The sequence below is a fragment of the Dama dama genome, chromosome 29 (assembly GCF_033118175.1).
Source record: "Dama dama isolate Ldn47 chromosome 29, ASM3311817v1, whole genome shotgun sequence".
Taxonomy (NCBI): Eukaryota; Metazoa; Chordata; class Mammalia; order Artiodactyla; family Cervidae; genus Dama; species Dama dama.
Window position 1 is genome coordinate 58,635,016 of NC_083709.1, and position 18,894 is coordinate 58,653,909.

General features: G+C 38.4%; 1 long non-coding RNA gene across 1 annotated transcript in view; it reads left to right on the top strand.

The window, feature by feature from the left end:
• Positions 1–672: 672 nt before the first annotated feature.
• Positions 673–18,894, top strand: part of LOC133048911 (uncharacterized) — a 76,149-nt gene continuing 57,927 nt past the window's right edge. The window contains exon 1 of the long non-coding RNA XR_009691145.1: positions 673–818. This is a non-coding gene — a long non-coding RNA (uncharacterized LOC133048911). The remainder of the gene's footprint in view (positions 819–18,894) is intronic.

Sequence of the window (18,894 nt, forward strand, 5' to 3'; positions counted from 1 at the left end):
GCAACTTCACTTTCACTTTGTACAGACTCCTAGATGTACTTAGGTATTTGGCTGGTCAGATTGCATCTATGTATCTGGACCTGCTTTGGTGAACTTTTAAGGTCAAGTTTTGAATTTTTTCACCCCTGTTTTAGCCTATGGTCCTCTAAGTTAGTGCTTCTCAAACAGGAGTCTGAGAAATGCTGGGCTGTCTAAGGACCACTTTTACAGGGTCTGAGAGTTCTTTCTAATGATTTTTAAATTTGGAGTTCATATTTTAGTAGTAACCTGAAATGTTAATATAAATATGTTCTAGATTTCTGCATGAGTGCATGCGTGCTCAGTTGTGTCTGACTCTTTGTGACCCCAAAGGCTGTAGCCCCCAGGCTTCTTTGTCCATAAGGATTATTCTGGCAAGAAAACTGGAGTGGATTTCCATTTCCTGCTCCAGGGGATCTTCCTGACTCAGTGATGGGACCTGCATCTCCTGCACTGGCAGACAGATTCTTTACCACTGAGTCCAGATTGCTGCATAGTGGATCTTTATTGATTGTTTTTCATCACATCTATTCCCATTCTTTCTTGATAACAATACTACTGACTTCCTTTAAAAACCACTTCTCTCTCTTTTTCAGGTACACAGTTTGAGGGAGAGTAATCCCATCCTCTGCTCTGGCATTAGTTCTGATTGGTTTCCCTGGTGGCTCAGATAGTAAAGTGTCTGCCTGCAATGTGGAAGACCTGGGTTTGATCCCTGGGGCGGGACGATCCCCTGGAGAAGGAAATGGCAACCCATTCCACTACTCTTGCCTGCAAAATTCCATGGTTGGAGGAGCCTGGTAAGCTACAGCCCATGGGGTTGCAAAGAGTGGGATACGACTTCACTTTCACTTTCTGATTGTGATCAGTGCATCGTACTCCATTGGCCTCAGGGATGAGCATGTAACATGTCAGAGCCAATGGAGAGTGCTTGCCAAAGAATCTTTCAACTCTGACCCCATTTGAGTTAGATATGAGTTAGATACTTAAAAAAATTTAGATCTAAAGGAAATCTTGACAGGTACATAGATCATTTGGATGAATTTAGTGCCTGTGTTCATGCTTATGTTCCTGGTATCTTTAGTGTCAACTAGTATTACTTTAATTATCTCAAGCTAATAAGAAAATAATAGAGGCTGATTTAATATACAAATGATGCAAATACACATTTTATAAATGAAGCTTTTGCAGTAATCCAGTTGAAGGAAGTGAGTTATCAAATGGCATCTATTCTTTTTAAGCCTGCCAAGCTTGAAAAGGACCCCTTTCATAGACATAGGATCTGGGTTCAGACTGCAAGTAGTCTCTACAGTACACTATCATACTTCACATCAAATTAATATTGCTAATTAAAAGTTTACTGGCTCAAAGTTTTGCCTGGATTTAATTTTAAACATTTTTCCAGCTGTCCAATAACTATGAGCATAAGGGTTTTTATATCTGTAAGTTTAAGGTTGTACACATTTAAGTAACATTCAAATAAAATTAAGCTAACACCAAGCAAGGGCTTAAGGGGAAATGTTTTTTTTCTTTACAGGGAATCTGTTCATTTCTTGAGTTTTAGAAATGTTGCCATAAATGGTAAAGAGGTGCATTTATGTTTTAAAAAAATAGACAGACTTTGGGATTGGATAAACATCCTCTTGTCTGGAACATTACTGAATTGAACCAAACTATATAAAAATCTAACTTTTAAATTCCAACCTTTAAAAAGGAGCTTCTCTCTTCTAAAGAGGACTAAATGTCTTGCAAGCCTAACTGCTCTCATTTTCACTCACTGAAGTGCAAGTTTATTCAGTAAACTCTTGGAACAGATATGAAAGTGAGCCAGAGCCCAGTGAGCTGTTCCGCTGGTGACCCCGACCTCTTTTGTAAAATGCACTTCTAGAGAAAAGCCACGTATTGGCAGGTTTCGCTGAGGGTGAAGTGGGTTTGCGTAGTGGGGTGGGATCTGAGAGTAACTTCTGTAAGAAGCCTCTGAAGGCTTGACCTCTACTAGGTGGATCCCAAGAATTAGGAAGTCACAAGTTGTCTCATGCAACAGGCTAAGCTATGATTTCCTACCCCTTGCACCCTGTCAAACAGGGAGCAACTTTTTTTCTGAAAGGAGCCTCTGGGTGCATATGTCAGTGTTGGTCTGCTTTTACCTATTGCAAAAATCAATTCAGGTCAATTCAGGGTGGCTCAGCAAATACTTTCCAAGTTTCTGTTACATGTTCAGCATTATGCTGTGTACTTAGGGGATACAAAGAGAGACTAAGACATGATCCTTTCCCTCAAGAGGTTTGTGGTATGCAGAAAACACATATTTCAATACCATGTGGTAATCCAATAACAGGGGTAATCACCGACTACTACGGAAACCCATCAGTCAATTCATAGGAAAAAAGAGAGGTAAACTAGTTATTTTCACTGTCTTAAACACATACAAATGCACACACACGAGTTTGACTATTTTGGCTTTATCAGTGGTTGCACCGCCATCACCTTGGATAGGCTTAATGACAAATGGAAGATGGAGTGACAGTTGTGCTGCACAGTGAATGAACACGGCTGCTGATTTTTGATTCCCATATTTTAAAGTTGTCAGCGATGTTTTTGGCTGGTTTAACATTGCTGTTGAAGAAAAACATATTTGGCGAGACAATTACAGCTTTCATTTCCACACCTGTGTGCAGTGAAAAGTACTCTTTCTTGCCAACAAAGCTATAATGCCATTTTCCTGATGATGCCCTGGCAGGTTGGAGGCAGACTGTGCTCTGAGTGTTCACCAGACTCCAGCCTTCTGTACTCACTGTTCTGGGTAAATTTTAAGTTGTTGTTTCTTCAAGAGCTCAAACCCTCAGACTATGGCATAATAGGATTAATATAGGGAGGTGTGGTTGTCTTTGTGGAACATTTTGGAGGAGAGAAGGGCTGGGGTGAGGGTATGGGTATGTGGTAGTTTATGAACGAACAAGGCTACTACAGCGTTTAAGCCATTGTATTTATTTTCTGAGCATCATAAAGAGAGTCTTGTAATTTCAGTGCTGAATTTTTCTCCGTTTTTCTTGGCTTCATAATTTGGACCAATATGTCTGGGTTGTCAAAAACCACATCCTCCTTATTTAAAGTCTTTCCATTTTTACCTTTCACTTTCTTGCCAGTCAAAAGCCTTCTTGTGCTAATTCTATTGATTCCTTCCTTTTATTTGGAAAAAAAGCACCTTGAAAGGCATGTCATGATAATGTGGGTAGCATATATCTGAGAGGACTCTTCTATAAAACTGAGAATTTTGAATGCAGTGGAAAGGGATATTCTTTAAATTTCTTTTTGGGTCTTATCTAATACCACATTAAAAGTTGGCTGGGGACTGAATTTATTGAGAAGTCCAGAAAAAGTGCAATTTAATCTAATAAAGATTTAATTATGCTGAGAAATAATGAGATCTAAAGATCCCAGTAGAGTACTCTGAATTAACTTACTCTTATGATACATTTCTTAGCTCTGGCATAAAAAATCATGGTGGGGGGTTGGGAGATACTCTGTGTGTGTGCATTCTTTTTTGGAAGAAAATGAGAGTTTATATGATATGCGTGTGTCCGTGTGTGTTTGCATAACTGTTAACCTAAATTTGTTTATGAGACAATAGATCTGTGTTTGTACAGTCTTTTGAAAGGGGCCTCAATGATTATACTAAGAGAACAGTTATAGAAGAGGAGCTAATTCTAGTTTGTGTAAATTATTCATCTGTTCCTCCACCACTTATTGAACATACTGCGGGGGTGCAGAGCAGTATAGTAGCCTAAGGCAGTCCCTGCCTGCGATGCTCAATATACTCAGTTCTAAGTTTTGCAGATATAGTTGTTAGTAGATGTAACACTAAAAACATAAGGGAAAGGGAGGTTTGGTGGAATAGAGGGGACCTGTGGTCAGGTGTTAGGGAAGCACTGCTTACTTACTTCCTTCTAGGAAATAGGTAGTGCATTAGTTAAATACTCTGAGATATTTTTCCATAAAATAAGTATTTGTTTTTATTTAACTTATAGTTTCTAGTTCTTATTTGACCATGGATACCCATTTTCTTCCTGATGAATACCTTTGTATGGAACACAACCCAAGAAAAAAATTGCCACACTGGTTGTTTTCATTGTCCACGATGATTGGCTGATATGTCATGGTGTCATATAGATACAAGGCAATGATTCTGAAAATGGGATTATGTTCATAATAAAAGAATAAGTCTTCTTGAGTCAGGGTTTCTCCACTAGAGCTTGAGGAGCAATAGCCCACCATCCTGCCTCGGGGCCCATGTCTGATTGGTTTAGTGTTTCTTTAGCGAAAGCCTTCATTGCCTCCTTTCTTCCTATTTCAAATTTAAGGATAATCCTGTGTCTTGTCACACAAGCCACTAGAACAGTCCCACTCTTGCTTCTTAGTGTTTCCACTTTTTTTTGTTCTGCTTCTGCCAGGACACAGAACATGTTCACTCATTGGGTTCTCTATGTGGGTTCACAAAGAATTATTCAAAAAAGATCTTAATGACCCAGATAACCATGATGGTGTGATCACTCACCTAGAGCAAGATATCTTGAAATGCAAAGTCAAGTGGGCCTTGGGAAGTATCACTACAAACAAAGCTAGTGGAGGTGATGGAATTAAAGTTGAGCTATTTCAAATCCCAAAAGATGATGCTGTGAAAGTGCTGCACTCAATATGCCAGCAAATTTGGAAAACCAAGCAGTGGCCACAAGACTGGAAAAGGTCAGTTTTCATTCTAATCACAAAGAATGCTCAAACTACCACACAATTGTACTCATCTTACATGCTAGTAAAGTAATGGTCAAAATTCTCCAAGCCAGGCTTCAACAGTATGTGAACTAAGAACTTCCAGATGTTCAAGCTGGTTTTAGAAAAGGCAGAGGAACCAGAAATCAAATTACCAGCATTCACTGAGTCACTGAAAACACAAGAGAGTTCCAGGAAAACATCTGCTTTATTGACTATGCCAAAGCCTTTGAAAGTGTGGATCACCAAAACTGTGGGAAATTCTTAAAGAGATGGGAATAGCAGACCACCTGACCTGCCTCCTGAGAAATCTGTACACAGGTCAAGAAGCAAAAGTTAGAACCGGATATGAAACAACAGACTGGTTCCAAATTGGTAAAGCAGTACATCAAGGCTGTATATTGTTACCCTGCTTATTTAACTTGCATGATGCAGAGTACATCATGCAAAATACCAGGATGGATGAAGCCCAATCTGGAATCAAGATTGCAGGGAGAAATATCAATAACCTCAGATATGCAGATGGCACCACCCTTATGCTAGAAAGTGAAGAAGAACTAAAGAGCCTCTTGATGAAATTGAAAGATGAGAAAGAAAAAGTTGGCTTAAAACTCAGCATTCAAAAAACTAAGGTCATGGCATCTGTCCTATCACTTCATGGCAAATAGATGGGGAAACAATGGAAACCATGACAGACTTTCTTTTATTGGGGTCCAAAATCACTGCAAATGGTGACTGCAGCCATGAAATTAAAAGACACTTACTCCTTGGAATTAAAGTTATGGCCAACCTAGACAACATATTAAAAAGCAGAGACATTACTTTGTCAACAACAGTCCATCTAGTCAAGGCTATGGTTTTTCCAGTGGTCATGTATAGATGTGAGAGTTGGACTATAAAGAAAGCTGAGCGCTGAAGAATTGATGCTTTTGAACTATGGTATTGGAGAAGACTCTTGAGAGTCCCTTGGACTGCAAGGAGATCCAACCAGTCTATCCTAAAGGAGATCAGTCCTGGGTGTTCACTGGAAGGACTGATGTTGAAGCTGAAACTCCAATACTTTGGCCACCTAATGCAAAGAGCTGACTCATTGGAAAGGACCCTGATGCTGGGAAAGATTGAAGGCAGGAGGAGAAGGGGGCGACAGAGGATGAGATGGTTGGATCGCATCACTGACTCAATGGACATGAGTTTGGGTACACTCTGGGAGTTGGTGGTGGACAGGGAGGCCTGGCATGCTGTAGTCCTTGGGGTCGCAAAGAGTTGGACACAACTGAGCAATGAACTGAACTTAACTGTATGGATGTGAGAGCTGGACCATAAAAATGGATGAGCAGTGAAAAACTGATGCTTTTAAACTGTGGTGTTGGAGAAGACTCTTGAGGGTCCCTTGGACTGCAAGGATATCCAACCAGTCCATCCTAAAGGAAATCAGTCCTGAATATTCATTGGAAAGACTAATGCTGAAGCTGTAACTCCAGTACTTTGGCTACCTGATGTGAAGAACTGACTCATTTGAAAAGACCCTAATGCAAGGAAAGATCGAAGGCAGGAGGAGAAGGACACGACAGAGGATGAGATGTTTGGATGGCATCACTGACTCAATGGACATGAGTTTGAATAAGCTCCGGGTGTTGGTGATGGACAGGGAAGGCTGGTGTGCTGCAGTCCATGGGGTTGCAAAGAGTCAGACACGACTGAGCAACTGAACTGAACTGATTTATAACTATATACAGCTACAGAAAAGTTTCACTACCCTTGAAACCTTCTGTGCTCTGCTTATTCATCTTTTATCTTCTCTCCTCCCTCTAACCCCTGGCAGCCACTGATCTTCTTACTTTCTCCATAGTTTTACCTTTCAAGAGTGTCATTTAGTTAGAATAATATAGTATGCAGCCTTTTCAAATTGGCTTCTTTTATTTAGTAACATACACTTAACTTTCCTCTATGCCTTTTCATGATTTGGTAGCTCATATATTTTTAATGATAAATAATATTACTTTTTCTGGATGTCCTGTGGTTTGTTTATTCCTCCACCTATTGAAGGATGTCTTGGTTGCTTCCAAGTTTTAGCAGTTATGGAAAAAGCTGTGATAAATATCTTTGTGCAATTTTTTGTGTGTGTGAGCATATTTTCAGCTCATTTTTGAAAATAACAGTGAGTGTGATTGCCAGATCATATGGTAAGAGAATGTATAGTTTTTAAAGAAATCACAAAAGTTCCTTCCAAAGTAGCTGTACCATTTTGCATTTGTACCCACCAGCAGTGAATGAGAATTCTGTTGCTCCACATCCTTGCTAACATGGTTTTGTCAGTGTTCCAAAGTCTGCCATTATAATAGGTGTGCAGTGGTATTTCATTGTTGCTTTTATTTACATATTCCTGGTGACCTATGATATGGAGAATTTGTTAATATGTATATTTGTCATATGTGTACCTTCTGTGGTCTTTTGTGATTTAGTTCATTTCTAAGTTGAGTTTTACAAGTTCTTGGTATATTTTAAAAAATAGTCCTTTATCAGATATCTTTTTTGTAAATATTTTCTCCCAGTTTTTGGTTTCTCTTCTTATTGATCAATTTCTTTTCTCAAACTTCCAAATATATCAAGGAGAAAGTCTCTTTTAATATTGGCACATCTTTTCTTTCAACAAATATGGAGCAGGATACAGTGAGTGTATTAGTTCCATTTCACAGATACCTTCTATTGTAGTAATACAAAATTTTTGTTTTATTAATATTTTATTTAAAATAATGAAACAGAACATAGAACCCGGAAATAAGCATACATACATGTGGTCATAGGTTTATTTAATTTATGATGAAAGAACCAAAAATGTACAATGGAGAAAGGACATTCTCTTCTGTAAATAGTGTTGGGAAACTGAATAGTCACATGTCAAAGAATGAAACTCAACCATTATCTTATACCATACATGAAAATTAACTCAGAGTGCATTAAAGACTTGAACATGAGACCCAGTGCCATGAAATTCCTAGAAGAAAACATAGGCAGTAAGCTCCTTGATGTTGGCCTTGGCAATGATTTTTTTTTGGATTTGACACCAAAACCTAAGACAGCAAAAACAAAAGTAAACAGGTGGGACTATATCAACTTAAAACACTTCTGCATAGAAAAGGAAATCATCAACAAAATGAAAAAGGTACCTACTGAATGGAAAAATATATTTGCAAATCATACATCTAATAAGGGATTAATATCCAATATATGTAAAGAACTCATATAACTCAACAGCAGAAAATGAACAACTGAATAAAAATGGGCAGAGAAACTAAATAGACCTTTTTCTGAAGAAGATATGCAGGTGAACAACAGATACATGAAAGATCTTCAACATCACTAATCATCAGGGGAATGCAAACCAGAACTACAGCAAAATACCACCTCACACCAGTCAGAATGGCCGTCATCAAAAGGAACACAAATAATAAATATTGAAAAGGATATGGAGAAAAGGGAACATGTGCTCACTGTTGGTGTGTTTATTAATTGGTGCAACCACTCTGGGAAACAGTCTGGAGGCTTCTGAAAAAGTGAAGACCCAGCAATTCCACTTCTGGGTATTCTTCTGAAGGAAATGAAGGCTAATTGGAAAACATATCTGCACCCTCATGTTCATTGCATTATTGTTTTAATGGCCAAGATATGGAAGCACCATAAGTGTCATCTCTTAGATGAATAGATAAGGCAATAAGGCATACACACATGCGCACACACACACATTACACATATACATAATACAATATTATTCAGCCATAAAAAAAGAAGCAATTAGTTCCATTTGTGAGAACTTGGATGGACATTATACTGAGTGAAATAAGTCAGACAGAGAAAGACATATACTGCATGACCTCACTTGGAATCTAAAACAAAATAAAACCAATGCAAAGATAGTACCAAACACATAGAAACAGAGAGCAGGTTAGTGGTTGCCATAGCAGTTGGGGAGAGCAAAATGGGTTAAGGTGGTCAAAAGGTACAAACTTCCAGTTATAGATAAGTCTTGAGGATGTAATGTATAGCTTGGTGAGTATAGTTAATAGTACCATATCGCATATTGGAAAGTGGCTGAGATAGTAGGCCTTAAAAGTTCTGATCACACAAACAAAAAATCTGTAATTATACATGGTGATGGATGTTAACAAAACTTACTGTAGTGATCATTTCACAAACTATATGTATATCAAATCATTGTAATGATATATGTTAATTATATCACAATAAAAATATTGTATTGACCAGATAGTATATACAAATGGTATAATACTCAAAGAGTACAAAGAGGTATACCCTTATCTTTTAACCAGCCAAATTTTATACAAAGACAATTACAGCAAACAATTTCTTATTGGTACTTTCAGGGATATTTTGTTCATATAGTATATGTATATATGTTTATAGTTAGTTTTTTAAAACCTAATTGATAGTCTGTTATTCATGGTATTCTTCACGTTGCTTTTTTATGATTAAATATTTATCTGGAGGTCTCAGATATGGCAAAAATATTGAAGCTAGTTTATGCATAGTTGATCAGCTGTTTACACCATATTGTCACTTTCCTGTTGCCCTCAAGTGAAAACAAGATATGTTGCTGAAAATTTTGCTCCAAAAATAAAAGTTAAAGAATTAAATAAGATCTAATCATATGGCTTTTGCTCCCACATTTGTTCCTTTTGTTCTTTGTATTGTCTTTTTCCTTTGTTCCCTTAGAAGTAGAGGAAAGAATCAGTTCAGTTCAGTCACTCAGTCGTGTCTGACTCTTTGGAACCCCTTAAACTGCAGCATGTCAGGTCTCCCTGTCCATCACCAACTCCCAGAGTCCACCCAAACTCATGTCCATTGAGTCGGTGATACCATCCAACCATCTCACCCTCTGTCGTCCCCTTCTCCTCCTGCCCTCAATCTTTCCCAACATCAGGGTCTTTTCAAATGAGTCAGCTCTTCACATCAGGTGGCCAAAGCATTGGAGTTTCAGCTTCAACATCAGTCCTTCCAATGAACACTCAGAACTGATCTCCTTTAGGATGGACTGGTTGGATCTCCTTGCAGTCCAAGGGACTCTCAAGAGTCTTCTCCAATACCATAGTTCAAAAGCATCAATTCTTCAGTGCTCAGCTTTCTTTATAGTCCAACTCTCACATCCATACATGACTACTGGAAAAACCGTAGCCTTGACTGGACAGACCTTTGTTGACAAAGTAATGTCTCTGCTTTTTAATATGCTGTCTAGGTTGGCCATAACTTTATTTCCAAGGAGTAAGCGTCTTTTAATTTCACAGCTGCAATCAACATCTGCAGTGATTTTGGAGCCCCCAAAAATAAAGTCAGCCACTGTTTCCACTGTTTCCCCATCTATTTCCCATGAAGTGATGGGATCAGATGCCATAATCTTCGTTTTCTGAATGTTGAGCTTGAAGCCAACTTTTTCACTCTCCTCTTTCACTTTCATCAAGAGACTCTTTAGTTCTTCTTCACTTTCTGCCATAAGGGTGGTGTCATCTGCATATTTGAGGTTATTGATATTTCTCCCGGTAATCTTGATTCCAGCTGGCACTTCTTCCAGCCCAGTGTTTCTCACGATGTACTCTACATATAAGTTAAATAAGCAGGGTGACAATATACAGCCTTGACATACTCCTTTTCCTATTTGGAACCAGTCTGTTGTTCCATATCCAGTTCTAACTGTTGCTTCCTGACCTGCATACACGTTTCTCAAGAGGCAGGTCAGGTGATCTGGTATTCCCATCTCTTGAAGAATTTTCCACATTATTGTGATCCACACAGTCAAAGGCTTTGGCATAGTCAATAAAGCAGAAATGGATGTTTTTCTGGAACTTTCTTGGTTTTTTTTGATGATCCAGCAGATGTTCGCAATTTGATTTCTGGTTCCTATGCCTTTTCTAAAACTAGCTTGAACATCTGGAAGTTTATGGTTCACGTATTGCTGAAGCCTGGCTTAGAGAATTTTGAGCGTTACCTTACTAGCGTGTGAGATGAGTGCAATTGTGTGGTAGTTTGAGCATTCTTTGGCATTGCCTCTCTTTGGGATTGGAATGAAAACTGACCTTTTCCAGTCCTGTGGCCACTGCTGAGTTTTCCAAATTTGCTGGCATATGGAGTGCAGCACTTTCACAGCATCATCTTTTAGGATTTGAAATAGCTCAACTGGAATTTCATCACCTCCACTAGCTTTGTTCATAGTGATGCTTCCTAAGGCCCACTTAACTTCACATTCCAGGATGTCTGGCTCTACGTGAGTGATCACACCATCGTGATTATCTGGGTCATGAAGATCTTTTTTGTACAGTTCTTCTGTGTATTCTTGCCACCTCTTCTTAATATCTTTTGCTTCTGTTAGGTCCCTCCCATTTCTGTCCTTTATTGAGCCTTACTTACTCACCAATTTTTGTTGTTATGGTTTAGTCACTAAACTGTGTCTGACTCTTCATGACCCCATGGAGTGTAGCCTGCCAGACTCCTCTGTCCATGGGATTTCCCAAGCAGGAATAGTGGAGTGAGGTGCTATTTCCTTCTCCAGGGGAACTTTCCAACCCAGGGGTCAAACCTTTGTCTCTTGCCAGAGTTATCTGCAATGAAAAAATATTGTTAATGGAAATTTTTATCCCTTGATAGTTTAGAAGAGTCTGGAACATGAATCAAGCTAACAAAAGGGGAGATGGTTTTCCTTAATGGCTTCCACTCTGGAAAGCTAACGCAGATTTAACAAAAAGATGCCACTAGTCTAATTTGATGAGGCCCAGGCAAACAAGTCCACAAATTGCAGTAACTTGGAAAAACTGTTCTATTCAAGTCATAGGCAGTCAGCCTGACACAAGTTTTGGACTCACCTGCTTCCCTTATCTTAGAGACAGTGTTTTTGTCTGTTGCTAGGTTTTCACCAAAAATATATTTAGCCAGATTTAAAGCATTTTTCAATCTATTCAGATGCATTTTTTAAATGAATTTGAGCACATTTGGCTTCAAATGGGTATATTTTCAGGGGGTCAGAAGTACCAGTTTAACAGTGGTCAAGGCTAATTGGCTCTAGTCATTAGTGGATGTAGCCAAGATCTGGAGTTAAAGTTCTGAGACTATCTGCTCATTCACTCTAAGTGATGCTGTGGATCTTAGCCAGTCTTCCATCAAGTGCAGGAGGTTTTACTGTAAGATTTTGAGGCAAATTAACAGGTGGTTTGGGACAGACCCTTCTCATCATTGGGGAAAGAATCCAATCAACTTAAATCATGTATGATTAATTAATTTATTAAACATCACCTTAAAGTCTCTAAAATGCTCTGTTAATTCTAACAACCATCCTGAGAGAATAATCATAATTTCAAATATCATTATTATTTTTATTACCATTTTATCTAGGTCAGGAAACCTAGATATCTAGATATTTTATCTAGAGATCAGAAAAATTTAGAAATTAAACAATGTTCATATAGTTGAAAGGTAAATCCTAACTCAAATCTGGCTCTTTCAGCTCGAAATCATGTCAGTAGCCTCATCTTTATGAAGAAAAAAAAATCATGTTTCTTAAATCACCAACCTGCTACCTCAGACTGACTTCAGCTAGTATCTGTTCTTTAATATCATAATCTGATATAAAAAACTTAGAGGGATACAGCTGTATGTAAGTCATGATATATGTTTTTATTTATTTATTTTAAAGTGCAAATAGTAGCCCATTATTGCACTGTTCTGTTCACTGCTTTTTTTTTTTTTTATCTAGAGTTGGGTTTTTTTTTAAATTTATTTACTTTTTATTGAAGGATAGTTGCTTTATAGAATTTTGCTGTTTTCTGTCAAACCTCAACATGAATCAACCATAGGTATACATATATCCCCTCCCTTTTGAAACTCCCTCCCATCTCTCTTCCCATCCCAACCCTCTAGGTAAATACAGAGCCCCTGTTTGAGTTTCCTGGTCCTTAGAGCAAATTCCCATTGGCTATCTATTTTACATATGGTAATGTAAGTTTCCATGTTACTCTTTCCATACATTTCATCCTCTCCTCCCCTCTCCCCATGTCCATAAGTCTTTTCTCTATGTCTGTTTCTTCATTGTTGCCATGTAAATAAATTCTTCAGTATCATTTTTCTAGATCCTGTATATATGTGTTAGAATACAGTATTTATCTTTCTCTTTCTGACTCACTTCACTCTATAATAGGTTCTAGGTTCATCCACCTCATTAGAACTGACACTAATGTGTTCATTTTTACGGCTGAGTAATATTCCATTGTATATATATACCACAACTTCTTTATCCATTCACCTGTCGATGGATATCTCTGGGTTGGTTCCATGCTCTAGCTATTGTAAATAGTGCTGCAATGAACAATGGGATACATGTGTCTCTTTCAATTTTGGTTCCCTCAGGGTATATGCCCAGGAGAGGGATTGCTGGGTCATAAGGTGGTTTTATTCTGAGGTTTTTAAGGAATCTCCATAGTGTCTTCCATAGTGGCTGTGTCAGTTTACATTCCCATCAACAGTGAAAGAGCGTTCCCTTTTCTCCACACCCTTTCCAGCATTTATTGTTTGTAGACTTTTTGATGAGGGCCATTCCCACTGATGTGAGGTGATATCTCATTGTAGTTTTGATTTGCATTTCTCTAATAATGACTGATGTTGAGCATCTTTTCATGTGTTTGTTAGCCATCTGTATGTCTTCTTTGAGGAAATGTCTGTTTAGGTCTTTTTCCCACTTTTTGATTGGGTTGTTTGTTTTTCTGGTATTGAGTTGTATGAGCTGCTTGTATATTTTGGAAGTTAATCCTTTGTCAGTTGTTTCATTGGTTATTATTTTCTCCCATTCTGAGGGTTATCTTTTCACCTTGCTTAGAGTTTGCTTTGTTGTGCAAAAGCTTTTCAGTTTAATCAGGTCCCACTTGTTCACTTTTCTTTTTATTTCTGTTACTCTAGGAGGTGGGTCATAGAGGATCCTGCTTTGATTTATGTCATTGAGTGTTCTGCCTATGTTTTCCTCTAGGAGTTTTATAGTTTCTGATCTTACATTTAGGTCTTTAACCCATTTTGAGTTTATCTTTGTCTATGGTATTAGCAATTGTTCTAATTTCATTATTTTACATGTAGCTGTCCAATTTTCCCAGCACCATTTGTTGAAGAGGCTGTCTTTTCCCCATTGTATATTCTTGCCTCCTTTGTCAAAAATAAGGTACCCATAGATGCATGGGTTTATTTCTGGGCTTTCTATCCTGTTCCATTGTTCTATATTTCTGTTTTTATGCTAGTACCATACTGTCTTGATGACTGTAGCTTTGTAGTATAACCTGAAGTCAAGAAGGTTGATTCCTCCAGCTCTATCCTTCTTTCTCAAGACTACTTTGGCTATTCAGGGTCTTTTGTGTTTCCATATGAATTGTGAAATTTTTTGTTCTAGTTCTGTGAAAAATGTCCTTGGTAATTTGACAAAGATGTATTAAATCTATAGATTGCATTTGGTAGTATAGTCATTTTCACAATATTGATTCTTCTGACCCAGGAACATGGAATATCTCTCCATCTGTTTATGTCATCTTTGATTTCTTTCATTAGTGTCTTATAATTTTCTGTGTACAGTTCTTTCGTCTCCTTAGGTAAGTTTATTGCTAGATATTTAATTCTTTTTGTTGCAGTGGTGAATGGGATTGATTCTTTAATTTCTCTTTCTGATTTTTCATTGTTAGTATATAGAAATGCAAATGATTTCTGTGTATTGATTTTGTATCCTGCAACTTTGCTGAATTCACTGATTAGCTCTAGTAATTTTCTGAGACTATCTTTAGGGTTTTCTATGTACAGTGTCATGTCACCTGCAAACAGTGAGAGCTTTACTTCTTCTTTTTTGATCTGGATTCCTTTTATTTATTTTTCTTCTCTGATTGCTGTAGCTAGGACTTCCAGAACTATGTTGAATAATATTGGTGAAAGTGGACACCCTTGTCTTATTCCTGATCTTATTGGGAATGCTTTCAGTTTTTCACCATTGAGAATAATGTTTGCTCTAGGCTTATTACTTATTAATCGTGTATGGGGCAAGTGAGGGAAATTTGATATAGCAAAAATGTTGGCAACTGCTATGTGAATGAGTGAAGGTTGTATAAGTCATATCTCCTGAAATATTCAAATGAAGATTCTTTTTTTTATCTGCCTCATAATTATGAAAGAAAGACTAGGGGTTTTATAGGAAACACTGTTTCTCGAGAAAAGTTCCAGGGCTATTAAGAATTTGATCCCATGATTTCATGCTCAAATACAAAACTTATATAAGGGGTGAGCAGGGATTTCATTTGTGTTCAAGCTGTTTGAGCTGAACCAGCTGTTTCCAGAGCAAAGATTATAATGCAGGAAGTTTATGTGCTACAAGAAAATGCCAAAGTGCAACAATGAGGAATCGTAATTATATTCCCTGTAGATGATGCTTCTTAAACTAGGGACATAAAGATGTCTGCAGTGTGAACAAGGTCAGGGCCCTTTTCTATGTAGCAGGTAACTCATTCCAGCTGTTTGACCATGTCTTCTTCTGTCAAAGCCTTTCCCCAAAGGTAGCAATAGCTCCAGGAGTTTTCTAGGCTGAATACTGCAAAAGATGGCAATTTTGCAGCCTGTTTAGTAGTTTCCTCAGACAAAAATGTGTTGCTATCACCAAGTCTCTTCTAATGCAAATTCACCTTGTTGCTCTACTTTATGGAAAAGAGCACTTGACCCTGGATACCCAAGTGGGCTACATTTTCTGCCACTTCACTGCTGATCACATTTTCCTCAAGACATTCTATTGCAGCAAAACATAAAGGCATTTGTCCAAAATTTCTGAGACCCACCCAAGGGCCATATAAGTGTCATCATGTTTATTTTCTGGAATCAGGGCTTAGGGACAGCGTTAAAGGGAAAGATCTCTACCATTTCAAATCAAGTTTACTGCAAATGAAGCAGTGAAGCAACCGTATTTCACACAAAATGCTGTGTTTCTGGCTCTGTGAGATATGATCATCAGACATGCTCTAATACCTCTTCAGTTGTCTCACCTTTGAATGCTGCACACTCATCTTACTTATATTCTCAGATGCAGTATTGTAGAGGACAAAATTACCAACTTAGGCATGGTGGGTTCACTTGGATCTCTGGCTGTGGGTGGCTAACACTGACCAACCTAGACTTTTTATTTTTTTATTTTTTAATTTTTTGTTTCTTTATTTTTTTCATTTATTTTTATTAGTTGGAGGCTAATTACTTTACAATATTGTAGTGGGTTTTGTCATACATTGACATGAATCAGCTGTGGATTTACATGTATTCCCCATCCCGATCCCCCCTCCCACCTCCCTGTCTACCCAATCCCTCTGAGTCTTAAATCCAGAGTAAGTATATATCCAGCAGTCTGAAGTTTGCATCTTTGTACAGATTTGAGTCATTTTTATAATTCTTTGGAGATGAGAACAAACTTGGAGCAGTAAGCGCTTTGAAAAACAAACTACCAACATGTTGTGAATGTGTAAACTGGGGGAAATTATGCCAAATTCAGAGGATAAGGAAACTAGAAAGTAGCATAAGTCATGGTTTCACTGAGACAAATGTACCTTGTATGTTGAACCTAACACTTACATATGGTTGATTCAGCAGTCCCCAGCTAATAAAGGGTATTCACCGTTTTTGTGGACACACAATGCTCTTCACCCCTTTTTGACTTTGCCCAATGTTCCCTCTTGTGGATATTGTATCCCTTTTATTTCATTTATTAAAATATTTCTTTGGAAGAAACATTACTTATTTCCCCTTTCTAGAAACCACCTGCGGTATCAATAGAATGTTGAACTGGACATGTGGCTTCCTAAGATAAACATGACATTTCCCACCTTCTCTTGCATCAAGATGTGACCCTATGACTAAGTTCTGGCCAATGGCAGGTAAGTAGAAATGTCAGATGGCAGCAGCAGCATTCTTTGCCCCTTTCCTCTCCACCACTGACCAGTATGGAGGCAAGGTTGCTGATGCTGGGAGACCTAGCTGTCCCAGTGTCTTCATGCGTGGAGTTAATGCTTGGTGAAGCACTGACTTATATTGTAGAAAAAAACAAACATCTATGCTCTGTGACAACCTAGAGGGGTGGGATGGGATGGGAGGTGGGGGAGTTCAAGAGGGAGGGGATGTTTGTTTACTTATGGCTGATTCATATTGTCGTGTGGCAGAAGCCAACACAATATTGTAAAGCAATTATTCTCCAATGAAAAATTTGAGTTTGAGCAAGTTCTGGGAGATGGTGAAGGACAGGGAAGCCTGGCAAGCTGCAATCCGTGGGGTCGCAAAGAGCCAGACACGACTGGGTGACTTAACAACAACAAAAATAAATTTAAAATAAATAATTTAAATCATTGTTATTTGGGGGTTTTTGTCACTCATAGTAAACTTAATTCTAACAGGATCAACTGTCTTATGCTTTAAAGCTCTTTTTTAGTGCCAGTATCATGTACAGGGCTCTGGGTGAAGGACATTGATTGCCGCAAGTTTCTTGAGCACATGGAGGTCCTTTGGGTCCTATCTGTCTTCTCTTCTCATAGATTCCTCAAAGCCCCATCTTCTCCAGCTTCCCTTTCTCGTCAGTTTTCTTACTTTCAGATCTGGGCATGATCCCTTTTAAGCAATTTTCTGGAATACCATGTTTTCACTTTGAAACAGGATTGTAGTACACGGGATGGCCCACGGGCCTTATCTCTAGTTCACTTGACCTCTCAAATCTAGAAGCTCTGTGGGATGCTGGAAGCTCATGTTCCCTAAGTCTACTGGCCCATAATCTATATCCCCATCTGTGATTCTAGGTTTCCTGATTCCGGGGCCCTGGGTGCTCCTTCATTGCTCCCCAGTGCCCTATTTCCCACTCTCTGTGGTTTCCAGGCCCCACACCAAGGTTTGGGGCACATCCCCGATGCCTCTCTAGCATTCCTGAGCCCTCCCTGTGCCAATAATTGGTACAAGACATCTTAGCCAAATTTCAGGGCCCCAGGACTCTTTCACATTTGTAGCCCAGAGGTCTTTTTCAGTGTAGAGATCAACACCCGGCTTCATCAGTCTAGAGGCTTTATGCAGTCAGGTTGTTTGTTGTTCAGTTGCCAAGTCATGTCAGATTTTTTGTGACCCCCATGAACTGCAGCACACCAGGCTTCCCTGTCCTTCACTATCTCCCAGAGTTTGCTTAAACTCGTGTCCATTGAGATGATGATGACTTGCTTTTCTTCCAAGGAGCAAGTGTCTTTTAATTTCCTGGCTGCAGTCATCATCCACAGTGATTTTGGAGCCCAAGAAAAGAAAATCTGTGACTGTTTCCACATTTTCCCCATCTATTTGCCATGAAGTGATGGGACCAGATGCCATGATGTTAGTTTTTTGAATGTTGAGCTTTAAGCTTTTTCACTCTCCTTTTTCACCCTCAATCAAGAGGCTCTTAAGTTCCTTTTCGCTTTCTGCCATTAGAGTGGTGTCATCTGCATATCTGAGGTTGTTGATATTTCTCCTGGCAGTCTTGATGCCAGCTAATGATTTATCCAGCCTGGCATTTCTGTAGATAATGTGGAAATACAGAAGCATACAGAGGCAAAAACAACAGTCTATCAATCTCTTAACCTAGAGGGAAGCAAATCTAACATATTTATTTCCTTATAGCCTCTTTGTGTATTTGTACATACTTAATTTTACAATGGAAACCTCATACTTCCTCTGCAGTTTTGCATCTGTCTGTCTACCTACCAGTTTACCTACCTATCTCTCTGTCTGGGGCCACAAAACACTCCAGTTTGTGGATATGCTAGAATTTACTTAAACAGCTTCTTACAGTTTAATTCTTATTTTTCCCCACTTTACATTGTTGTGAATAATGATGTAGTTAATATTTTTGTAGACAAAAGTTTTCCCTTTTGGATTATTTCTTTAGGTTTGATTCATTGAAGGTCAAAGAATTTTAGAGTCTTGAAAGGTTTCATGAACCTTGATACATACTGCAAACTGTTCAAGCTGTATTAATTTCTCCCTCCCCAGTAATGTCCCACTATTCTCTTATTTGCCTAGAATTTTTATATTAACTTGTGGACA